The sequence below is a fragment of the Anser anser genome (assembly GCF_964211835.1).
Source record: "Anser anser genome assembly, chromosome: 11".
Lineage (NCBI taxonomy): Eukaryota > Metazoa > Chordata > Aves > Anseriformes > Anatidae > Anser > Anser anser.
In genome coordinates this window covers 18769790-18796023 of record NC_139732.1, presented here as the reverse complement: position 1 = coordinate 18796023, position 26234 = coordinate 18769790, and the positions used below count along the sequence as shown (strand labels likewise).

The 26234-nt window shown below is 41.6% G+C and overlaps 1 protein-coding gene and 1 long non-coding RNA gene across 8 annotated transcripts in view; one reads left to right on the top strand and one right to left on the bottom strand.

Moving 5' to 3' along the window:
* Positions 1–26234, top strand: part of LOC310905406 (uncharacterized protein) — a gene marked incomplete at its 5' end in the record, with an annotated part of 392143 nt that overhangs the window by 302085 nt on the left and 63824 nt on the right. The gene's annotated exons all lie outside the window — the stretch shown is intronic.
* Positions 3018–25823, bottom strand: LOC310905412. Its single transcript, XR_014589025.1, has 3 exons — positions 25030–25823; positions 16511–16751; positions 3018–12292 (listed from the first exon to the last, which is right to left on the bottom strand). It is a non-coding gene; the product is annotated as an uncharacterized lncRNA (long non-coding RNA).

Below are 26234 nucleotides of genomic sequence, written 5' to 3'. Positions count from 1 at the left end.
TCCTTGAGACTCCACTGAGTGGAAATTCAGAGGAAATCAGCACATGTGGGCCTGTGTTTATGTGCACACAAGTGACAGTGGCTCAGCCTCTGAGAGCTGCTGAAACCAGGGGCAGGGATGTGAATGAGCAGTGACTGCATGGAGGAATGCAAAAGGCATAAACACCATGACATTAGGCAAAAAGTTACAGGGTTTTGTTAAGGGATTGCTAAGAATAATACAACCGAAACTATCGACTGGAAAATTGAAGCGGGCTATTAGTGAAAACATCCTGAATGGATGAGGTCATTGAGGCTGGAGCATTCTCCCCTGGGGCTTTTAAATCCAGTTTGGGGAACGCACTCAGCGCCGTGCTGTGGGGGTGCACTTCGTGCTGCCTTCGTGCTGGAGGGTAGGTGAGATGGGCTGGTTTGTAGTTTGTGTGAACTTCTCGGGGCTACAAGATCCTGTGCTTACCGGGTTTTCACTCCTCAAAGTCTTCCACCAAGCACGCCCCGTATCAGCTATCAGTGAAAAGTCAAAACTTTCTTCACCATTTGGCCGAAGCAGTGTGAGGCCTCCCTGAGGTGCAGAAATTTCCCCGTGTACGTTTTCAAAGGCCTGTGCGGTGGGTGCGTGGGACGAAGCACTCTGGAGAGCGCGGCCCTTCTGCGCGTGGGTGTAGAGACCGAGAGCCCTACGGGACTGCTACGTGTAGAAACACAGGGTGCTGCAGGCACGGCCGAGGGCGTGCGGACGGACAGATTAATGGGAATTTGTGCGGTTCGTTGGTTGTGCAGAGCTCTGAACAATCAAATCCCTTCAGATCACTCCGCTAGCTGGATTGCTTATGACAAAATCACAGGTTTTTCTCCAACACTTTTTAATCTCCATCTTGAAAAAAATTGGAAATGACATGGTAAAGTAAGGCCAATTAACATGAACAATTGCAGTTTATTTGCTTCCACTGTTTTACAGCATGCAGTCTGGTAGAGCAACGTGCATTACTTTTTTTGGAGACATCAAAATAAATAAGTAAATAAATACATGACCCTGTGGGCTTACAGGCTGAGTCAAAGAGCAGAGATTATTCCTGGCACTGCTCTCAGAAAAAATTGTTTCCTTTGAAAACACCAGACATTGACAGTTTTGCATCAGGACAAAATTAGGATGAGGTGAAATCTCTCCATTCAAATTGTGCCAATTCAGCAGATGTTTCAGACAGTTCTGGAAGGTAGAAAGAAATGAATAGAGACTAGAAAGCAAAAACAACCCCAGATCCCTTGAGACAAAGGTTACTATTTCTCTCCCTATCGACTCTCCTTTATTTCTAGTGAGATAGGGTTATCTAGGCATTTACATTCATATTTCAGTCCTGCGTGTAGCACTTTTGTACACAAAAGATGTCAGAGCTTTTAGCAAAGAGGGTAAAGTGTCATTATCTCAATTTTGCAGGTAAGGAAACAGAAGCACACAAAGGTGCTGAGACTTGCTGGCAAAGCACACAGCACACCACCAGCAGAGCCCCGCACCTGATAGATGATCCTGTGTGTTTGCCTTTGGGCCGTGTCATCTGTCATCCTAATGGTACAAACATTTTGGATTTAGTCGTACTGTAAAAGCAAAGGACTTAGAAAGAAAGAAAAAAATAAAAGCCAGTGCAGAAATTTGCCCACTAAAATCAAAACATCTAATTGAAAAACTTCTAAGAAATAAATGTCATGTTATTGTTCTCTGCTAGGGAAATGCTCTCAATTAGGACTTTAGAAATGTTAAGCCGTGCCCACCCTCATTCTACAAATTAAAACCAGCTATGCTTGAGAGAAGCTACTAAAGAGAGTTAGTCAGTAAAAACACAAGTGATTATTCTAACATCTCATATTCTTTTACCAAAACAAAATAACATAAGCTTGGAGACTGACTGACTTCTATCATAAACATTAGCATGCTGTGCTTGGACCTCTGGAGATCTGGCGAAAACCAAAATGTTCTGTCTCCACGTAGGTTTCTGCTAATGGATTTTCCATGCATCCCTTGTTTCAGTTCCTCTTACCGTGTGTGGGATGCAGAAACTCGCTGCTGCTCTGGGCAGTATCAGTTCCTGCTACTACCTTAAAAACATCAAGAGGCTGATTGCACACTGCTTTTTTATTATGCGCTGTGTGTTTTTAGGGGAGAAAGGAGCATTGTTTTCTACCATTTTAACTTTGTGTTCTGAAAAAGGTATCAGGCTGGGAAAGAGCAAGTTTCTCTTTCAGCCTGTTATGTGCTATGCTGGCGTGTTTTAAGCGTGCTCTCAGTTTGTGTGCATCAGTGAATTTCATCCACGTATTGCATGTGAATTATATTAATACTTTGATCCCCAGTCCTTGAGTTCTCCACTGCACAAGTCTCTCTATCATCAGTGAGGAAGGGGTAAAAACAACAAAAAGGGATTGAGGTGATCACTGCCTGAGGAACTTCCAATCTTATTTTAAGCATTGTCCTTGCAGGAGAGCTCATAAGCAGAACAACCTGAACATGTTTTCTTGCAGCTCCTATGCATTTCAGCTAATCAGTTTTCAAATGCTGCCCTTCCCATTCTTAATTCATTTCCATTTAAGTATTGCTGGGATTTAAGAAGCTGCAAAGATTAAGCAGAACACCTGCCTGCCCGTATCCCATCTGCACAGCACAAGCACCAGGACAAGAAGGTAACGCGATCTTTGTGAAGCATGGGAAAAACATTCTCTTCCTTTATTAAAAGAAGGACAGGTCTTACTGCTATACCCTCGCTACCTTTCCAGCCCTGCTACTTGTAGTGAAATTGACCCTGAAAAAGCACTTTGCCAACACTCTTTGAGTTTTGTTAGTTTGAGAGAGTTAGGAAAATATTTTTAGAGATTTCTTCATTGTTTGTTCCATTTGCATTTAGTATTTGTTTACCTCTTGCAAATAAAAAACATACAATGGGAATAAAAAGAGCCATGATTTTGAGATTTTTTAAAGTCGATGGCTCTTTTTACATCATAGCGCTCACCTAACGGTTTCCAGTTTTTCTCTACAGCCATATGGACTAGAAATTCAAGCTTAAGAAAAAACACAGAAATCGCCGAAGCTTAGGTTCTCATGCAGTCTCCTGATTTAAGCCACACTTTAAAAAAACATTAGCTATTGCGAGGGTCAATAAAATCACTAGAGGTTGCAACACAGAGTGGGAGGAGTGGCTCACCCGCTGTAAATTTGCCTGCCTCCCCGAAGTCAGTGGAGCTAGGGCTCTTTGCACCAGCTGACATGCCTGTCCCAATGTTTTTTGACTTGCAATTGTTTTTTGATTTAAGGGAAATGGTTAAAGTGTGGCCATCTGGCTCACACTGAAACTGGAGAGGGAGAGTCTCTTTGGCTCTGTTTCCCTTACAAATAAGTCAGCCTCTGAAGCTTATTCAATATACTTAAAAAAATAACAACACACAAATGAATAGAATGAAACAGCAAAAAATGCAGAATGAGACCCTATAAAAGCTGCATGATGAAGTGCTTGTACACAAGATACAGTTATAATTATGTGCATCACAGCAACATGTTTCTGCTTTCCAGAAGGATGAGGGCTCAGCCTGGGCGAGTTGCCCTTGAGTCCTGCGTGGGGCTGAGGGCACTGCAGGAGCTCCGGGGCTGGGAGCCCTGCTGCAGGTGAGGAAGTGCCTCTTCAGCTGGAAGCTGAGCACTGCAACCTAGCTGCCAAGGACGGGGACTTCTCAGGTTCTCTGATGCGTGCCTTAACTTTTTTATTGCTGTTGCCTCATCTGTAGCTGTCCCAGACTCTGGGCTTTTACAGGGACCGCTTCGTGGGATATGTAGCCCCCAAATAAAGGAGGGCTTCCTTTCTCCCCAGCTAGTGCCTCACAGGCAGTTCTTACGACTAGATTAACCTCTCACTGCTGCTTTCACACACACACAAAATCCCAAACTTCACCTAAGCAGGGAAAACGCAGGAAGTTTTCTTTGGTAGAAGATTCAGGTGGAAGTGGCATGAGTTGCCATAGTTACCCTGTTTGATAAAGGTGTAAACTGTACTTCATCCTTTCAACCTTTTTCTTATCTTGGTTTTGTTTTGACTATCTGGTATAGTTTTTATTACTTAGTATAGTTTGGTGATTACTGTTGCAGCCTCTGAATTTCTCTTTTTGTAAGAATGTCCTGTACTGTGCTTTAGAATATGCAGAATGTTTGCCGTATACAGGATGCTGCATATTCTAGAAAAAATACACGACTATTTTAGTATGAAGTCTTTAACCTGGCATTTTCATGTACCAAAAGGGGAGGGTAATACCAAGTTAGGCATAGTGAGATAATGCCACACAATCCTAGGTATTGTACATGGAGGCTAGGTTTTGCCACTCTGATTTCTCTCTAGGTTTTCCTTACCCTCTGAGAAACCTCGCTGCAAGAAATAAAGCTTCTACTGCCATATGTGCTAATCTACATAAATGAGAATGCAAGAATCTGGCCTCTAATATTACTGATAGTTATATTTTTACAGTGTAAAAACGTGTCACTCCATGGGCACGCCGCTGGTTCCAAGCGAACTGTGGGATGCTGCTCTGTACCAGCAAGGCCACTTGAATCCAACCTGAACGTTATTCCTAGGTGAAATTCAAAGTATTTCCAGTACTTGTTTGTCATCATTTTTAGTAGCTTTGCACCTGGTTTCTGATGCTCCAAGAGGAGAGCTGCTCTACTTTTTTTCTTTTTAACTTTTTTTCCTATTTTTAATGCCTTTTTACACTAAATGAACAATGAGTTTGTTCTCAGAGATCCCAGCGCAACACAGTGGCAGCCCTCTCACTGCTGCCTCACTGTGTGAGAGGAACAAAAGCCAGCAAGCAGTGATGACAACCACGTAATCCAGTGTTTCGCAGCCCTCTATCTCAGGGAAAAAGCTGCGTCTTGGTGCCACTCCAGGACAGGTGAATATCTGCTCCTGTCTGAGACTCAGCAGGAGGCAGGGAGACTTCCACAATTCCTCTTTTCCTGCAGCATGTTCAGCCCCCCCCAGTGCGTGGAGATGCTAAGGACTTGTTAGTATTGAAATTGGAATAATTGGCCTTTTCCTGATCGTCTTTCTCAGTCAGAGGGGAAAGAGAGGCATCGATATCACTTTCTGGGGAGCACATGCAAGCCAGATGTGGCAAAGTGCTATTTGGACTACTGGGAACCTGGCTGCTCCTAGCTGTCCTGCAGTCATCTACGCTCAGGGCCGAGCATGAGCCTGCCTACCACCCAACATTATCAGGCAGGAAAATCTCAGAAGGACAAAGAACAAATGTAAAAGGAAACCAAGAGAATGGATTAATGGCTAATGCAGCAGCTTTCTTGCACATTTGAGGTGCCTGAATTACTTCGTCATGTGCTACATCCTAAAGAAGCTCTTGTGAGTTAGCTGACAGGACAGATGACAGTTTAAGTGTTGGGTTTATCAAGGGCTGCTGTGGAGAGGTGAAGCAGAGATCAGACACATTCCTGGTCTAGCCGGTGCTACTCAAGGGGACGTCTGAGTGCTCCAGCGTGTTACTCTTTATGGCCAACCCAAAAGCTCTTTATCCCACTTAAGTAAGAAGTCATATGTCTCATGAAAAGAGTTTAGCTCCACGAGGCTGTAGCAGCATGGGGATGTACAACTGGATCTGAAGCACAGTTCTGAGAAACCCGTGCTTTTTTTGTACGTGCAGCACTGAGGTTGCTCATTTTCCGTGACTACCTCAGAGCAAGGGCCCTCCAACAAAGGCTTTCTGTCTGGCAGAGGTAGCTCAGATTCGCTGTCACAAAGGTACTGTCTGTCATTATTCCTGAGTGTCTTTCCTGCCTTTCCTTAGAGCATTAGCAATGCAATAAAGTGGATTCACTTAGAGGAAACGGGGAAGGTTTCATAACCAGTGAGTCTCAACTCTTTTTGTCCCTGGAGACTGAAGTTACAGGTTTTGCCGTGCTGCAGAAGTTCGGATTTTCCTGGGTGATGCTAACTCCTCGTTTCCACTTCCTTCAGTGCTTTCACTACTGGCGAAGTGTTTCATTGTACGTGATGCTCTGCAGCCATGCTGGATTGTAGTGCCTTCTGTCCATTAATCTTCCTTATTGTTTCCAAATTTCTTTTGTTCTCTTTGTCAGCACAGACCAATGAAGTGCAGCCCTCAGCCAAGATCTTAAAACGATCTAAATAGCTGCGTAGACACCTGGTCTTTGAAAGAATGATGTAGTTTTCTCCTATGAGTCTAATTATAGTTGCTAATGCATTGATCCATAGAAAAAATGGGCCCGCATAGTAACTGTATGGTCAAAGCTGCCAGAGGGAGTAGTTAAGGGAAAGATACGCTGCATTAGATGGAGCTTCATAGCCCCGCGGAGCTGTGAGAGATCTCAAACTCCTCTCTGTTCTCTGTGCTGCTGAATTGCTCTTAGGCCTAACAGATCTTCTTTGTATCAACCTATAAATACAGCTGTGTCTACTGGATTTTGCCCAAGGGCTTGTACATCATAGTTTGCTAAATTTTAATCATGCTTATGTTTGCATTTGAGTGCAGTTCACATGTCCCATAAAGCCCTTAATCCTCAGTTTGCCATCCCAGGCAAAATGCCCAGTCTCAGCTGAGGGCTTCCTAGCAAACTGCTCTGACTCCATTGACTTCTCACCACGTTCTCTAATGCATTTATGGATCTGATAAGAGCTCTGCTACAGACCCACACTCCTTCTACCGGCAATATAAGCTGCTGTTGATGCTGTTCGTTAAGAAATACTGTACAGCGTTCTGTCAAACAAATGAAATTCATCCATCTCTCCCCGTGAGTTTTAAAAAAGTTTCGTCCTATCAGCGTGGAGGCACAGTGACAGCTGGAAAATATTTTAGCACAACTGCATGGAAACACTGAATTTTTTCTAAGAGGTTTGAAAAGCATGTTGTAATTATTGTTTGACTCCTTTGTATACAGTGTTGCAAGATTACCCCTTTCTAAAAAACAAATTAGCTGTGCAGTTTGCATTCAATTTCTGCATGCAATTACCATGATCACGTGTGTAGTTCACATAACTGCACATAAAAACTGTCAGAGTTCTCTGTTGGCTGATGTAAAGTGCACATGCTGTTGTTGTTCACATGCGTTGGTTCGGCTGGCTGATTTGCAAATCTGCCCCTGCTTGTGGCCTGCTTTCCAGAGCTGTACTTGCTTCAGTTTCACTAAATGGCATCTCTCAATCAGTCCTTAAAATTAACAACTGCAGACTGAGGTGCGTTCGTCTGACAAGGATAGACCTTCTCCTAGAACAAATTATTCAAAGGATTTTTTTTTTTTCCTTCCCTTTGATGTAAGGTAGTACAAAGGAATCCAGGACATGGCTTTTCAGAAAAGACTTGTGAAATATCATATGGGCGGCAATTTATTTGTGTGCAGTTCTACTCTCAGAACATTGCTTGAAACTGTTGTGAATGTGCTTGTTAAGATTTGCATGTGCTAAGTGCAATACGTTGAACACCATCCCCAGTCTGCTTCCAAGTTAAAATATAGCCTCCTCGTGCGTGGTGCTCTGATGGAAGCACTTGCTAAAACTGCACTGTGCACAGGCCCAGGATCCGACTCTGAAAACAGAGCAATAATATGATTACTATCACTCTTGAAGCAGTTAAAAAATCAAAACAAAACAGTGAACTACATTTTAGAGTTTCCGTTCTGTTTTGCTTTTATTTTTATGTTGTAACTTAAAAGCTTCAGGCTGCAGCAGAAATAGAAATCCCTAAAAATATGAAACATAAGTAAGAAGAGAGACTCTTCAGCTTGGTTACATGTAAAAAACACATGTGAAGGAAATCTGTGGTGCAGAGAGAGTAATTTTGCCAACAAAGTGTGCCATACACCAAGTCGGTGGCAATGTCAGCACTGAGAACCAGGTCTTCTGGCTCTCAGTCTTTTGCCCTTACCACCATTCCAATGCAATAACGTATTGTTTCCATATGTTATTGTATATTTATTTCTGTATTATTCTCCCTCTTTTTCCAGGTCCTTATGAAGATATAAGAAATTATTGTCTTTTTCTTGAATTTCCTAGGAGATATTTTTACGTCTACTTAAAACCCAGCACCTTTTATGCTAACATCCTTTGGCCTGTGCAAGCCCTCTTTGTCTTCATCTAAGGCTCCAGAGGGAAAAGCTATTCATCTTTATTTCCTTAATTTGTCCTTCTTTAGACACTGGCCAACTTCTTCTGATTTTCTTTGTTCTGAGCTAGATTTGAATAGTTCTGAAGCTTCAGAGCTTGGGGAAATGGGTAGCACAGTCGGAGCAAGAAAAAATTGAGTTCCTCAGAGGTGGTAGTACTGGATGAGGCCCCACCACTGAATATAGTGAAGAAACTACAAAACTATAGAAATGCCTCAGGGGTCTTCTGATGCTGCTTAAATAGCACTGGTAAAAATAGTGTTTCTATTGCCACTGAGCGAAAAAGGGAGGGATTACTTTTCATCCTTTGAGTTTTCTCCCAAAGATAGAGAGATTCAGATTATACAGAAGCCCTTGATCTAACGTAGCCTCTTTGGGTCGCACAGTGACCTACCACAGGTTGTCCACTTAGAGGAAAGAGATGGTGACTGCGGAGAAAAAGAAAGAGAAAAAGGAGCCCTGTGTTAATGCCGTGACTCAGAAATTACTGTAGGACTATTTTCCTGGTCCCTAAAACAAGGCACAAAGCCTCCGAAGAAAATATTTATTAAGCCACAGATGGCAAAGCTGAGCCTCCGATTTCCCTAAATCCTTAAGAGGATTGCGGTACAGCTTATAGGAGCATCTTAGTAGCTGGATGCTCAGCTTCTTATTAGATATGTCATACATACATACAGCCACAGTGACTTGAGCAGAGAAAGTGTTTGCATTACAGCTTTACTAATTGCGTACCTTAAATTAGGAGAACAGAAAACTATTTTTCCTTCTCTCTTTTATATTTGTGGAATGCTTTTCTAGTGAAGGATGTTGGGGTATTGTGGTAAATGATATTTTTAAAGGAAAAGCCAGTGAGAGAGATTTTTGTGTTTGCCAATTTTTAGGTGAGGGTAACTTGCACATTTCCTAAATGAAAGAAAACACTGGTCAATGTGAACGGGAGCAGGAGAGGGGCCATACAGCAATCCTGTGATTTCACCAAACGGAGCAGAAATAATTACCCTCTTCTGCTGTACCACATGCGTCTTGGGTGATTTCTCAGTGCAAGTCTCTTGTTTGTCATTATTACCGAGAGGGAGTTTTTGAGCTAAGTGCTGCCTGGAAAAGATCTTCAAAGTATGACCATATAAACCGTCTATCCTTAGTTAATTTCTGCAGCTTTAGGGAAACAAAACCGTGTATATTGCTTGACAAAATTAGTTGGATTATAGGACAGTGACAATTAAGTTTACATTAGTGTTTTCTTCACATTGAAACAATAGATTTCAAAGCATTGCTAGCAGCCAAACTCAAGGAAGATAGTCCTTTTATACGCAGTCATGCCCTAAATGTTGACAAATTACAGTTAATTGTTGAACTTCAGCTTTTTCAACAGATTCACAGATTAATTTAGTGCTATCCAGTTATAAAGCAGCACAGTATAGCAACTGTGCTCGTCTCTTCTGTATTTTGCTAGATCAAAGAACTAAATCAGTGCAGAGATTTAGGCAGAGTCTGGTTGTTCTTCTCCAGAAAAGACCCAGAGACAGCCCAGCGTGGATGCAGGGTGGGTGATCAGGAAAACAAGATCTTGGGTTACAACAAGGGGTGAACAAAATGGACAGTGTACATGCATGTAGAGAACTCAGCAGTGATAATAGTCACTTCTCAATTACTAAAAACATTAAAAAAATGCTAAAAGTACTAAAACCAGCAGTAACAATGACTTTGAAATGCATTTATAAATAACTGAAATAAGGTCAGCTGGTGCAAAAATAAAGCGTGCTGTAAAATGTGTAGGACCATGATTTTTCCACTCCATAACCGAGACACACCTACCAATTCATTACTACCACAGAGGAAACATTAGCTCATAGAATGAATAATATTTTCTCCTTGCTGACATACCAGACTTCCTAGTTCATGCAAATACAGAAGTACAAAGGTGATTTTTTTTTGATGTTGACTTTAATACATATGTATTTTTTTTTTTTTTTAATTTCTGAACATCCATTGGAAAGTGATTCTAACTGCCCTGCCTCAGATATCAGCTAAAATACGTTGGCTGTCTGGAGAAGAAAGAAAGTGCTGCATATATTTGAATGGTGAAAAAAATCTGTGGTTTCTGGTTAGCTCTGAACAAGCCATCAAGGATGAGTTGTTCCTTAATGGCATGATTGATTATGTCATGAGAAAATACACCATGCCAGACAGAGATCATCTGTGATAAAAGCAACCGTGCAATTACGGCAATGAACTGGGCCATTTTGCCAGCTGAAGGGGAGAGCTGGGGAAGTTGTCATGGAATTTAAAGGGTGCCTTGCGTAAAGCTGGATCGGGATCGCAAACCTGTTCCGTTGGATAATTTGCGCTGCAGAAAAACCTGAATATTTATTGGTGGTAGCAGTGTTCTGGAATCAGTAGGTGGCTTCCTAGATCAGCTGCTTCTCAGCTTCATTTCAATGTTTGTAGGATAGTTTGGGGGCAATTGTGTTCCAGAACAGCTGGATGGAACTGGAGTGCACACAAGAAAAGTTCTGTCCCTGGCAGAGGTGTTGTTAGTTTGCTCAAGACTTTCCTCCCTAATTAAATGGGTGTCTTCCCTGACTTTGATCTTATGAGTCACTCACCTAGAAATTACTTAAGTTCTGCTAGACATCCCTGGATAAGTCCCTCGATTTATTTATATCTTTAAGATGATTTAATACCAAGTTAATGATTTAGGGACCTATCTGATTCCCAGAAAAGCCAGCCAGAGACTTCTCGCTGCCCCCATCTAACCAACTGGGTATAATACCTACTTACATTTAAATACCGTTTACATTTCCACAAAAGAATTTATATTGCTTTCTAATACCTTGAATGCAGAGCTTTTTATAGCTTACTACCCCATAAATTGTTAATCCTTACTTTAAAAGTTATTTTTTATTAGAAATAGAACAGAAAACAAAGCTCCAAGTACAGACCTAAACCCTTCACTTTTTGAGAGGTTCCAGCTTCAGGTACCTTGAACATAAACTTCATCCCGTGGCTTTGGCCACAGACTAAGCAGAAAATAAGCCCATTTTCAGGTTCCAATTTGACCATATGGTAAGTTCTTCTGAGATTAGTTGGCCTGATGGCTTTGTGACACTGGAAGGGGGTTGAAATCAGAAAAGATAATTCCTTGCTCTCTGCTGAAGAGAAGCAAAATTGATTTGTTGTTGTTTTTTTTAGAGAGTTCTGTTTCTAGAGACAGCAGAGAAAAGCTAATTCAACCAGGAAGTCTTCCTGTTTTCCAAGACAAATGTGTCTGTTACTTTGTCTGTTACTTTGCCGTTGACTTCAGTAGATGTAGAATTAGTAGCCAAGGAGTACAGGAGTAGCTAAGAAATTCAGTCTTTGACTCTGCAAATCTAATGCATAGATTTTATTTTTATTTTTTAATTGGGAACTTCTTTTTTATAAAATCACTGGTGGCACATACCAACTTCATGAGGGAATCTCGAAACCTTGGGAAGTTCAGACACAAAGCCCATGCTGTGGTAAGCCTATCTACCTGCTTTGGCTGTTCATGCCACCGAGGCACCCAGCTCCACATCCAGTTCCACTCCTGCCTCACTGGAGCCATGAGGATGAAGCATGGCTGCTGATGAACACACATGACAGCAAAGATAATAATTAGCACAAAGTGATGTGGTAGAGCATCTAGCCCACATTGGGGACAGTACGGAGCCTTACCACCCACGAGGGATCTCTGGGATGATAGCTTAATTGAGAGGAGTTGCTCAAGCATGTACCACACCTGGCACAGAGTTAGAAACTTCTGCTTCGGGAAATGTTTTAACAAGTTGTTTTCCTTTTTCTGTTGTCACCTGAACCAGAAGATTCTGGGGCCTGCTTATTGCACAGACACACCTCAGTTTATGCATCAAACCTGTTTCATTTTGTTTTGGTTTGTGCTTTCTTTTTTTTTTTTTTTAACTGGTTGTGTTCATGTACTGAGGCCTCTCCTGCGCTTCAGATCCCAATCCAAACAGTAAATGGGAGGTTGCAGAAGAAAGCCACCACGGGCACACAGGTGAGAGGTGGAGTGCCTTACATCATTCCAAAGAACACAATCATTGCTGCTCAGTCACACTTTTGTCCAGGCTCCAATTTTTATGAAGATTATCTGTAGAAAAAATGAATATTGGATGTTAGCCTCATAAATCTAAGTTGTACTGGATGATTTATAACAAGTGTTGGAAGCCCAGTTCTACCTTACCAACCGTGATTTGAAGTTAAGCACAAAACGTAGCAGTCATATCAACAGTATACACCAAAGTAAAAAACTAACAACCCTGCCCTGCCTAACAACTCCTTTTTGGAAGACACCCTTGCCTCTTTTGCTTTCCTCAAAATAAATAAGTAAATTAAATTGCAGAGCATCTGGAAGAATAACTAATTTGAGCTACTTTGGACAAAGGGGAGAGAATCAATTCATATGTCAAATATCTTCAAAGGACAGTGAAGATCCTAGTCTTAAGTACAGAGTGGGCTGCAGCTCGAGTGTTTTGGGTGATAAGTGTTGTAGCTCTCTGTAGTGACAGAGCTCATGACTGAGTGCTGCAGGTGATAAGTTGCTGGTCTGGTAGGGTCTGGGTCTACAAAGGGACCTAGAGCTGCTAAGAGAATTGATGCCTTTTGCACAACCTTCAGTTTCTGGATGACTTCAGGGTGGGAATCCCAACAGATCATTGCGTGAAACATGAGTCATGGTAGCCAAGGGGAAAGAAAAGTGTCTTACGTCAGTGTTGGTGGAGGCAAGCGAATAAAGGCAGTGGGAAGCTGGTTGTCCAGAAGAAGCTGGGGATCTTATCAGGTTTTGTAAGTTGTGAAACTAGGTGGCAGCCAGCTTTCTATATCTGGAGCAGATGTGAATGTGCTCCCTCCTTGTCTGCTGTTCTCAATCTATGCCACTTTCAGGTCAAAAAAAAAAAGACGGTTTTCATCCTGACATCACTGGGACTGACGTTATCTCACTCCTAGTAGCCTTGCATGTGCATTTAATGAAAGGAAGCATAAAGCTGAAGCTTTGTAAAAGATGCATTTAGAGCACAGAAGTCGATAAGGGTGTCAAGTACGTACAGGTGACCTGCTAATATTTGGATATCTGAGAGTGAACATCTCTCTTTTCTTTGCACCCTCTCAGAATAGATCATCAACCAAGCAGTTAGCGTGGCCTGTCCCATGGCCATGCTGGCACACAGGTTGACAGAGGTCAAGGTGGTCTGAGCCCCTGCAGCGCTGTGAGCCATTTAGCTGTGTTTTCAGTAAGGGGAAAGACAAGAGAAAATTTAAAGCAAATATCCCGTTGCCACTTGCCTCCTACTAGTCCAGAACCAAGTCACAGGTTTGTTTCCTTATGAAAGCACACAATAGTGTTTCATTTCAGTGACCCTGCCGTCTGCTGCCCAGCAAACAGACTCAAAGGTAGGCTATTCAGCTTAATCCCCCGAGGCCTAACCACTTTTGGGAAAGTTAAGCACTGCTGAAAGCTTCTGGTGTTGAGCAGGGAGCCTATAGCCATGCAATGAAAGCCGCTAAGCAGAGGCTGAGGGGTCTGGTTGCAGCCCCCTGTGTGTTAAAGCTGCGAAGTCTCCAAGTGCAGTTCCTCTGGATGTAAACAGCATTCCTCTGCTGGGGTGGCAAACGATACCTTCCTCCCTGCCGGGCCTCACCGTATCACCAAAACTTGTTTACTCTGTAATTTAGAGTTCATTGTAATCTAAATGGAGATTTTTTTTGCAATGCAAATAGGGCTGTACAGAATGTAATACATTTTATGTATCGCTACTGTTTATTATGGCCATATAACTTATCACTCATCACGCAGACCGGATTGCAAAACACAACATTTCAAACACACTTTAACTCTCAGATCGTGATCAGTAAAAAGAATATATTATACTTATAATATGCTCTTTCCCTCACAGTATTTTACTGCAGAAACCCCATTTTGCAAGAAAGCATTTCAAGGAATAAAAAAAAATCTTGATTCAAGTGCAGAAGTTGTTTCTGGTTGTGTAAAGTGGGCAGACATCGAATTGGTCCCTTTATTTGATTTCCTGAAGCATCCTGTTGTACTGGCTGATATGCATAGGTGGGGAAGCCTGCTATGAACCCCAAAATTCAGAGTACTAGAAGATAATCTTCCATAATGACCTAATGCTACCATTAATAATCACAGTTGGGCATAGCTAGAACAGTCTACTCAACTCTTTAAGGTACAGCAGGTCAGGAACAGCAATGTTCTTGCTGGAAAAAGGAAAAAGGAAAAAGGAAAGAGGACTTCTCTCTCTTTGGCCTGTAGGAGGTGATCTAGGTTTACATCTTCTATAATGTACAGGCTGTTGTAAAGTGATAAGCAGACTCAATAAAAATGAAATTAAAACGGTGCCCGGTGAAGTGGGATGAAGTGGTTAATATTTGTTGCATACCCTGACGCTGGACTTTGATCCTCTGACAACACCCACCGTTCTCCAGGTGACATTGCAGATAAATGATTCCCTTCAGCGAGGAAAACAAGTGATAAAGTGATAAATTATTCAATCACTGTCAGTGGAATATTGGGCCTCTTATGCAGCTCAGAGATTAGAAATCTTTTATTAGCTGGTTGCAGTTCTAAGTGTATGCGTTCAGATTGTCTCCAAGAAGCCTGGTTCTAGGAACACTCCTGACCTACCCAGCTCCTCCTGTACATTTAAGAGGGCAGTGTGGCTCCAGAGCAGGTAACCCAGGAAAGCTTGGAACCTGCATCCAGGGAGGCTTTGAGGACATGGACACGTGATGCCAAAGCTGCTCTGGTCTGCTGTTAGCAACAGCCTTGTGCTCGGGGAGGAAAGTGGAACGAAATGGCCGCTAGAGGTTTCATCCCATCTGTCCAGCTCCTTCCAGTGCCACAGCTTCACCAGTGCTGTGCTGGGTGCTGATGTGCTCTGGTTCTTCCGCAGCGCTCATCGCTATCATATCTGAGACTGTGTTGCAAGGGCCGCACAGGTGGGGGTGTGCCAGGAGATCCGAGTGCCTCAGGCATCCATTGGAATTCCCTTCCAGCACGAGCACCTGGGTTCTTTCCCACAGTAAAAGGAGCAAGAGGATTAGGTTGTGATATCTGTGGGGATTTGGGCCTGAAGTGGAATTGGGGGCATGGCGGAGGAATATGAATGGATTGAGGAAATGCTACCGTGCCTAAAGACCCTGGTGATTTTAGCTGAGTGTTGTCATAAGGTGTTTTTCGGCAATAATACGAGGGGTAAGAATGTTCCCCATAAGAGACAGTGATGCTGGAGGGAGACACTCAGGAATCAATGCAGGTATTTGGCAAACTGAATATCTGACGGTGTTGGAATTAGCAAAGCTGTTTTAGCATTTCCTCTGCCAATATCCACTCTGGTAAATAAGAATTTCATTTTTATTGATGTAATTGCAATCAGCAAAATGTTTTGTAAAAAGAGAAGATCTGTGAATTGTGTGCTTCTGTAAATTTTTCTCTCATATCATAAATTCAGACTGGATGTGACATTTTACTCTGCTTTGATTAGGGTGCTTTCATTTAATTTCAGCAATTTGGTAACACTGAAATAATGTGAAAGTGGTAGCAAGTAGTTTGCGTTTGAATATATTATCTTCTGTCTCACCAGCAACAGAAGTTGCACATACATCGGTAGATAGTAGCATAAGAGCCACCAGTACTGACTATTCCATAAGTAGTTTTTTACTCTTCCTTCCTTCCTTCCTTCCTTCCTTCCTTCCTTCCTTCCTTCCTTCCTTCCTTCCTTCCTTCCTTCCTTCCTTCCTTCCTTCCTTCCTTCCTTCCTTCCTTCCTTCCCTCCCTCCCTCCCTCCCTCCCTCCCGTCCTTTTCCTTTCTTCCTCCCTCCCTCCCTTTCTCTTTTTCTTTCTCCTTCTCTCTCTCTCTCTTTAAATAATTAAAAAGGCCTCTGAAGTCACAGTCGCCCTGGAGTAGCTGCTGTAAGATGGTAGCAGTAAAGCTGTAATTTCTGGAAACACCATTGAGGAACTTCCGCAGTTTATTTGCTGAGTGATCAGGGAGGCTGTCAAGGCATAACAGATTTGGAAGCAAACCGTCCACTGCTCAGAGCTGCATGGCTCATCATAACAGCAGTGCAACTAAATCCTCGGTGATGTAAATAGCTGTCAGCTCTCAATTAAATCGCGATGGCTTCGTAACAGTGCTTTGCCGTACCTTTCAGATAAGTGAGCCTATTGTTTTCAGTGCCAGAGCAACTCCTGAACGTGCGTAGTGCTGCCCAGAGCGTGCTGCTTGTACCTGTTCTTTTCAATGCACACAGCACAGTGAATATGAACAGGAGAGAAAATGCCTCGTACCTTTTGCTCTGGCTGAGATGTATTGCTGTACAAGGGTCAGAAAAAAACACTGGCTGAAGTGCAGGGAGGAAACAGCCTAGTTCAACACTGGTGACCCAGGCGAGGTGTGTCTGGTAGTGATGATGCTGTGGCCTCTGCCTCAGGTTTACTGCTGGTCTTGGTAGTATCTAGTAGCGTTCTCATGATCTTGGCTGAAAGGAGGCAGATTGCCTCACCTGCTGCTCCATCCATTTCTTTTTCTCTGTGAAGTGCATAGTCATGAACATAAACGAGTATTTGCAGCCATGTACACGTGTGCAGGGCAGCCTGGATTAAAACATAAACTGAATAAGCTTTACAGTACTTTCTCCAAGAATCCAATTAAAAAAAAACATGCTTTCCATCACAAAGATGCTATCAACCCAGAAATGATACTTTATATTCCCAGGACTGTTGATTGATAGTATTTCAATCAAAATTTGATTATAATAATCCTAACCTGTTTAATACAAGCCCTGTAGAGCCTTTTATTTTATTTTACTTTTCTAACTGAATGAAAATACTAACAATGCCATCATCAAAAACGGAAAAAAAATAAAGCTTCAGTTGATACTGAGGTAGTTTAAACTCATTTCAGCAGAGACTCTTTAAACTAAGGGCAAATGTTTTCTATAAAGCTGCTCTTTGTGAACACCAGCGTTTACGAAAATAACATCCACTAAATCTATGGGTCTTTCTCATTAATGTTTTATCTAATTCCAGCTTTGCTAGCACGTCAGAAGATTGTGCTTTTGGTAGGTTTCCAGTTGTCTGGTAGAAATCCAGTTGCTTATTCACGGATGAAATCCGAACAAGATGGAAGATACTGCAATGAGTGGAATTACCTTTTGGCTTTGATGAGTTGGTCTGGAACTGGAGGGAGAAACAAAATTCTATTATAGATAATTTTCCCTCTCCAGCTTTATTTATTTCCTTTCTCTCCACTCCATCCTTACACTTTTCTCTGGGCACTTGGCAAATATGCAAGTGCTGTTAATATTGCTCCTTGGCTGAACATTAAAAGCATATTTTTGAACATGACTGCTAACTCCTCCCTGTCTTGCACCTCACTGATATGCCTGGATCCTCTTGGCTCCATGCCTGGGATTGTACATGTTCTTGGAATATCCCAAGGGAGATCCCGTCAAACAACTTCTGTTCACATGACCTAATGCTTGTTTGAAAGTGCCTGTTCTTTCAGCTTCTTTCTTTTAACGTCTGAGTTTTAAAGTGCAGGTATTATATTGGCCTTTGGAGAAGTTTGCTTCAACCCAGGTAACTTGTTTTTGCCTGGGCATGAAAAATTTTACTGCAAACTACGCCATGCTCATGTGAATACGGAGTTACAATGGGTCACTGGACATTTGCCTTAAAGACAGAATACAAACAATGAAAATACACCAACCTTTAGCCCACAATCATCATGTGTGGTATCTCTGTAATAAATATAATGCCTTGTGCAGAGTTCAAGGCTCATGTATTTAAAGGCTGAGGGATATTCTTCCCACCAGGTTAAAAAGCAAAATGTTGCTGTTATAGCTAAAGATGTTTTCTTTTTAAATTTAAAATATATTGTGAATAATATGAAAAAAATATAGAAAAGCTCAAATGCAAGCTAGTCAATATAGGATATTTTTATCTACCATTGCAGTCTACATCACTTCTGTATTAACCATCTCAAGCTAAAATATGCCAGACCATTTGGGCCTTTGTATAATGATGTTGTGATTTATTGCACTCTCAGTTTCCATCCTGCAGCAATTACCAGAAGAGCTGATAATGGTCTGCAATTTGTTTTCCAGAACTGGGAGTAGCTGCCAGCAAGAGCCGCTTGTAGGGAAAGGTAGTGGCTGTTTACCTGGATGGCTCAGCCAGACCAGGGAGGACAGGTCAGTGACGATCCCCCGAGAATACAGAATGAAGCACCAGCCTGTAGAACTGATAACAGCTGTTCCTTCCAAGATGGTGCAATGGGATACAACAGAAAATCTGTCGTGGAATTAAAATTCTGTAAAAAAGATGAGACCTGGCTAAAGTAATTCTTCCTCCCCTCCAGTTCACCCATTAAGATTCATTTTCTAAGACATGTCCTTGATGTCATGGATCAAGTGACACACCCCCTGGTTTTAAGAGCTCACAGTTCTAGCTATTGGTGGAGGTTCCTTATAATGGAACTTACTGTAAGCACCTGTTATGGTTATATGGAGTCTTTATGGTGTTAGAGCTGTTTCCTGTTTTGAACCAGCTTCTTGATGACCTAAGAGTTAATGTTTCAAAGCTCAGCAGGCATTTTGCAGAATTTGAACCTTCCCTCAGCTGTGACAACTATTTATCAGCTGCCAAGAGAAGAGATCCTGTGAATCTCACTGCAGAAGACATATATTTGGGTTTCCTTAACTATCAAAAGCATAGTTCTCATTAACAGGAAAGAGCTTGTAGGCAAGAGGAAAGTGATTTGACACAAGGTGTCATGGTTTAGATCTTGGTAAACATGCAGAGGAGGATTTCAGCAGGTCAACTGAGGACATCAGATAGTTCCCAAATATTTGGAAGACTGAGAAAAAGCTTCCAAAAATAAATATGATAAACACTGATTGTATTCTTCTCCCTTCTTCATGCACTCTTCATTAGGCTCAGAGTCTTAAGTTATAGCATGGTAAAATGGGCTTCTACTGTGCCCATTTAAAGGAATAGTTAAATGGCATGCCTCCATCCAAATGAACCGTATCTGTTCCTGTAAGATGGCTAGAAAGAGAGGAAGGATTCCTATTGGCACTCCCATTGGTAGAAGTCAGAAGGGTATGGATCACATCCATAAGCAGAACTAAATCCTGTCCTGTGTCAAGACAGTGTAACAACCAGGGAGGATTGTAGGTGGCAAGCACAGGTAAATAAAGTCTCTGCATTATTAATTCTTTCTTCTCTCTGCTTTCTTTCACATATACACTTCTGTTTGCCAGCGTTTTCTCCTGTAGTCTCCAAAGTCAATGGGATTCCCCTTAGGTTTTCAGCAAGAACAGGAGCATCAACAACTGCAGGCACTTTAATACATTTCTACTTTGGCAAGAGGCCATAAATATTTTCCCACCATCCTTCTGCCCAGTAGCAGCAACTCACCTTTTTGGGAGCTCATTTTGCTCCTAAACACTTCTGAAAGTCACTTTTCACTGAGTAACCAAAATAACCAGGTTTTAATTGTGACTAAGAACAAGGTCCAAAGTGTGATTTCTTATATTTCTTCGGTTGATCTAGAGTAAATAGGAGCTTATCTGTGGAGCTGTCTAGGTTTTGTACTTCTGTGATATCTGGAAACTATAGCCCAAGATCTCAGAGGAAACTTTGAACCCACTATACTAGTTTAAACAGGTTTGTGGCCTTTGGCTTTTTAATCTTTCCCTTGGTTCACTGTTAGATTTGAGTGATTGCCGAGTTGTGTAAAAGCCTGGAAATTGGATATTAATCTCGAAACTCTTCTTTAGGTTCTTTTCCCATGGAGGAAGTTGCACATTAAACCTTGCCCATCCAACTGGGCACAGAAGAAAGTCTTCCACTTTTATTTCAACTTGAATTCTCAATGAGAATGGAGGAAATGCAGCATTTTGCAAGGGTAGATACTGAAGCAGCAAAAGACTGTGAAGATGTCTTTGTTTAAATGCCTTTATGCCTAATTCTCATTAATAATACGGCTTTGCTCTCACATCAAACCTTTCCAGTAACGATGTCAAAATGTTTTGCAAATTATGATCCACAGAAAATACATACTTTTATCTTATTGTGGCTTCACAGACTAGGCTGTGCTTGAGGTGGGAAAAAATTACGATTTTTAAATGCCCCGACTGGCCTAACACCAGAATACATTAACCACTTTCCTACTCTATTATTTTAGCCACTATTGAATTTCTACCACATTTTTTAAGAAACAGAGATTTCAGTAATGATTCCATATGGATTTGTAGTGTTTAAGGAAGGTTGCTTCCGAAGAGATATATATTAGTCTTAATATATTTTCTGTGGAAGAATGTGTTGGACTTACGAGTAAATTATCAAAAAGACCCACTTTTCATATCAGAAGTTCAGCTCACAAATCACATAATGCTTTTGAAAACTCTACCTTACGTGACTACCCTTCAGTCTTTGCCCACGTTATTCCTCTTGGTTTAGGAATTCCAGTCAGTGCTCAGTTGATATGAAAACCAGACAAATAGAACAAATTAGTAATACAAGTGGTTCTTCTCATGTATGTATGCATATATAAATAATACTTAAGGTTTATGCCTGGTAGCATTTTTTATCTTCAGCTGTGGTACATGGAGAAAGTGTTTAGCATAACCACACCCTGGTTATTTAAATAAATTTCATTTTTGCCTGTTTATGCAAGTGACGAAAATGATGCTTCCATTCATCCACAGATGGATGCAGTATGAAAGGTTCCTTGAGAACTCCAGAGGACATGAACTTACTCCAGCTTTAAGAATAATAACATCAATTTTTCTATCTGAAAGATTTTAAGATATAGAGAGAGCTGTCACCAGTTCCAACACATTGAGTGTGGGCCTAGGTCAGACCATGGTAATCTCTAGGAACTGGACGTTTGGAAAAGCCTGAAGTGACTTGTAGCTTGGGTGAACGAGCCAAAATGAGAGTTCAGCAAGTATATGTCCTAAAGGTGGTGTCTTTGTCCAGTGCAATTCAGAGTAGATCCAGTACAGTTAGGGATTCCTATTTGGTTTCTTGAGTCTGTGCTAATTTACCCCATTTTTGGTCTAACGCTTTGCTCCTGTCAGGCTTGCAAAAAGCAAAATGCATTTGCAAGTCTAATAATGTGGGTGAAACTGGTAATTACTGTACATACTTCTGGAAGATCTATAATATAATTAGCAGCTGCTGTGAGTTGCAAGATGACAATGAGAGAAGATTTATGTGCTTCCTTTTAACTCAAGCACAGTTTACTTCGATAAATACAATTCTGAGATAAGAATAAGTGTAGATTGCATTGGCCAATCCCTGCTGTGACACTGAGATATGTATTACCTCTGTGCTCCAATTATCCAAAATGATGTTGCTTTCCCTTTTTCTCTGCTTTGGCTGCCTCTTTAAGTGCTCTCTACCGCCCTTGCCAAAGGGGTGCAATTATCCCTACAGGTTAAACCTCTTGATTTTGGGTGGAGAAGTTGTGTAAACGTGTTGCCAGTGTGGCGGCTTGGTGAATCAAACTTTCTGCCCTTACATAACTTCTTTCATTAAGAGTCCCACCTGGCTGTCTGCTGTTTGGGTAAGAAAATGACTAAAACCAGTGAGTAAAGAGAGCTCTTTATGTCCTGGTCTGCCTGGCCTCTCACCATTGCTGTGCTGCCAAACCTCATTGCTGGTCTGCCCCTTGACATCTCTAACATCGCAGCAGAGAGGGTCTCCCCTTTATGTAGGTGGCTGCCTTTAAAGAATCATTTACCATCTGTCTTGACATCATTGAGCAGAAACTGGCCAAAAGGCCAAGTGAACTGACTGTGAGCAGGGTCTTCACAAACCTCAAAATGCAAGATGGGAACCTCGCTGGCACTAAGTCCAGCTCTCTTACATTTCCTCAAATATCCCGAAGATTCTCAGTGTTTGAAGGCCAGCTCTACCACAGGTGAGTGCACTTGCTGACACAACTGTGACCAGAAAGGAGCAATGAATGAAGTTCTGCTGCCGCCCTTCAGGATTGCAAAGCAGGTTACAGAGGCATAAAGTCTCTGTTGAAGATCTTCCTCCCTTTCCACCCATGTCTTGTATAGAGAAGACAGATAAATTCTACGTATTTAAAGCTGTCTGTGCTCAGAGGGGTCGAGATTTACTTCTTCTACTGCCCCCGCAAAGAAGGTGGAGTGAAGGTCAAGACAGCAGTGCAACTGAATGTGTGACTGAAGCTAATGAAAGCCTGTTCTCCTGAAACATCCTTATTAGTGAGCTCACTGTGTGAGGAACACCTCTGTAACCTGCCAGCCGTTGGCTCTGTTGTACTTGGTGTTGTGTAGTTCACTGATTAGAAACAATACTAGATGCACTTATGATAAACTCTTTGTTGGACCTCTAATCTCTGCAAGGCTGGGCTCATTTGAAATGTGAAAGCAGACTACGTGCTATGCAGCACTACACTTCGGTTAGGTAATGACTAAAACACCAAAGAAAAGATCATGACAATAATAATAATGATGATGATGATGCTGATAAAAATAAAATGATGTAATAGGAAAATCTCTCGTGTTACGTTTACTTAGCCCAAGCAATTTAGAGAAAAACTCCCAGTTCCCAAAAGTCAGATTGGGAAAGAAATTCCCAGACAGCAAAACTAAAGGCATTGTTGTTATTTTTTTATGGAGCTGCTTTTTTTGGGGAAAAAGGAGACAGTTTAGATTCAAAACTTTGAAGTTGCCTGAGACACAGACAGAGCTAAATAGTGATAATGTACAACTCTGGATTTGACTTTTTGCAGTTGTCAGGGAAGAAAACATTTGCTTGCTGTTTCAGTCATTTATAAAATCATCCCTGGTTTCTTCATGATTTTTTTCCCAAATGTCACAATTTTTATTCCAATTCAGAAATAATTCAACTGTTTTTTACAAAGGGATTAGAACTAATGAAAGCTTTTCTGCTGATTTTGGTAGGATTTGGGAAACACAAACAAACAAACAACAAAAAAACCCAACAACCAAAAGATAATAAGCTCTAACCACTATATTTTCTGGATCATTCTTGTAGTAGTAACACTGCTCTCCCTAAAAACTGCAGGATGATCTGGGGCTTCATCCAACTCATGCTGACATCTTTCCACTCAAATAGGATCCTTGGTGAAAAAAATTAGAGTTGATTACTCAGTAAATGTAACGCATTGTCTGTTACAGGTCTTTCAGTTACTCTTGCATTTGTTCCAAAGCTTGGTACAAGATGCTTAGGAGAACTGCACATTATTACAGGCCTACAGTTGAATTCTATCCTTTTTATTTTATAGATTTCTTTTATTAATATAAAAAAAGGAGCAGGAAATTTATGAAAATGCAGGCCATGTCAGCTCAGTTAAATTTCTCAACTCATCATCTTGTCTCAGTTCTAACTGGAAGAGCCTGAAGAAGGCCCTATGGCCAACTTGTCAGCTCTAATCTTCCCTTCTATTCTTAGCGGATATTTTATTAACACTTTTTAAGACTGTTTTTTATTTATTTTTCAGTCTACATGCTGAGGCAGCAGCTAGTTTGTTTCTCTTCATCTTTCTCTCTCTTTCTCTCTTCTTGCTCTCTGTTACATGAGAGAGGAGTTGGCTCTTCTGGCATCAGAGTCCACAAATCATGGTAAAAGGGATTGTTGCAGTTTTCATAAATGTGGTGTTACTTGAAAATTATAGACTGCAACTGCTTATTGCAGTTCTGTGCAATGGCCGTAAATTGGGCCCTGTATCTTTCTGGTGACAGTCATTCCTGCAACAGGCCTTTTAGGAAATTGGAAGGGAAATTAAACAAGAGCAAGGGGTAGCTTTCCTTTTATCTTTGACATGCCTTCCTGAAATCCTTATCTATCATATTCAGGCAGAGATGTTACTGAATCGGTGGTGGATTTAGATGTTGCCTGTTTCTGAAACTGCGGACTGCTGATCCTGCGCACCCTTTGAGGCAGATCTGTTGACAGGGGCTAGATGCGCATGACATTTTACGTATGATGGACCAGGATGACATGGCACCAATGGAATGCATTATTTCTCCATATTTGGTGTTCATTTATTTATCGATCAACTCTCTCAAGCGAGTTTAAAAGGATTGAGCTGAATATGCTATAGCCATAGGTAGGGAATGGTTTACAGAGAAGATTGAGTGGTCAGTAAAGAAAGGCTACGTGGTGACTTTCTTTCTTTCTTTCATAGGAGACAGAAAAATGTACTGAACCCTCTTTTATCCCTGTTTTTTGTCCTTCTCTATTTGTTGGTTGCCTGGACCACAGATTCAGGCATGCAGAAGTGAACAGGCCTACCTGCTGTTTTGCAGGATGGACATGGAGGGAGCAGAACAGTGGTTGTCTGCTCACCCTTACTCACTGACCTACTTGCCTGCGCCAGAGCATGGGATGGTAGGTAGTGCACAGAAATTCACTGAACTACTAATCCCACCTTCCCATCCCCTGTGAGGAAGGGGACTGCAACTGCAACTGCAGACGAGGCCTTCTTGAGCTGATGCATCTTACTCACCACCCTATGTGCCGGGATGTGCCCAGTCCTAATCCAGCCCTGCAGTCCTGGCCTTCCGTCAAGTTTGGTTTGATGGGAAGGGCTCCTCACCTAACCTTACCTTTCTCTTCACCACAGAATTTGCCTCAAATGAACTCTGTGTTGACACTCACGCAGGCAGAAAGCCTCTGTCTGGAAAGGCCTTTTCTGTTCTACAGAAGAAGAACACGTTAATTCTGGCTATGGCAGTTCCTCTAGGCTCACACCTCTGACACACCCAATATTAAAGAAAGTTTAAACAAGCACTTACCCTTAAGGGTGGGAGGGATGCTCAGATTTATCACCTTACCACACCCCAGATGCAGTCCTGGTTTCCTCCAGGCCCTGTTAGAGCAACCAGGCTCTTTCCTTGTGTGTGGTAAATGGCCTCCACGCTGTGGTTTGTCTCACTTAGCAGTCTCTTGCTCCATAATATTCCCTACTGCAAGAAAACCGTCAGGTACAACAGCACCTTCTCACACAGGTTGAAGAGAATCATCCAGTGCTACAAATGTACTAAGTCACGGATTTAACACCCTCATGCATCTCAAACCAAAACAGAAACCTGACCTTGAAACACCTGTAGCTCTCCAGAGTTTCTGGTGGAGTTGCCACTGGAACAATACCTAACCAAAAAAAACCACCACAGAATGACAAATCCTTAGACACGCCTGGTGAGAACTGGCACAGAGGTGTAATTTTGCTAAGCGCTATGCCAGGGCAAAGCCTTTCTCACTCCCTATGCCATGTTTAAAGGCACACGAACAAGTTAAAAGACAGTTTAAAGCATCAGTTTCCTCATCTTTGCTATAAGTGTTGCTTTTGATTATTCTGAATAATAGATCGTAAGAAAGCAAATTTACTTTTGATCTTGAATACCACACGCTTACTTTTCACTAAGCCGAAACAAAGAAGACCTAGAGTTCAATTCCACTTTTTTTCCTGTCCCCTCTTTGTTTTCATGTACAAGCACAGTGCTTCAATGTTCAGGTTGTAGATGATGCCAAGGAAAACTAAAGTCCAAACCAAGAAGCTGCTTTCAGTGGAATTTAGAAAAACAAACACAGAAAGCTTTCTGTTGCTCATTTTATTTCATTTTTAATAAATCTACATTTTGGGTCAACTCAACCTGACAGTATTTATCTAAATAAACATGCAGTAGTTATGGGAATGAGAACTGAACCTTAAATCAGAGGAGGAGGAGACTTTGATTAGCATTTGGCTAGGAAGAAGGAATGCTTCTAAAGCAATAGGATTTGAAGGCCTTGCCATATTCACACTGAAGTGGGTATAAATTTTACCAGTGACTTTAAGGGAAGTAGAATCAGACTCCAAATTGGTGAGTCTGTGTTACTTTATAACTCTTATGCAAATCTAGTACTTCCAACTAACTTCAGTTTTTAGCCATAGAGCTAACTGGAGGGGTTATTTGGAGTTGCCTTAAACCTATATCCTGCTAAATGATTTACTGGATAT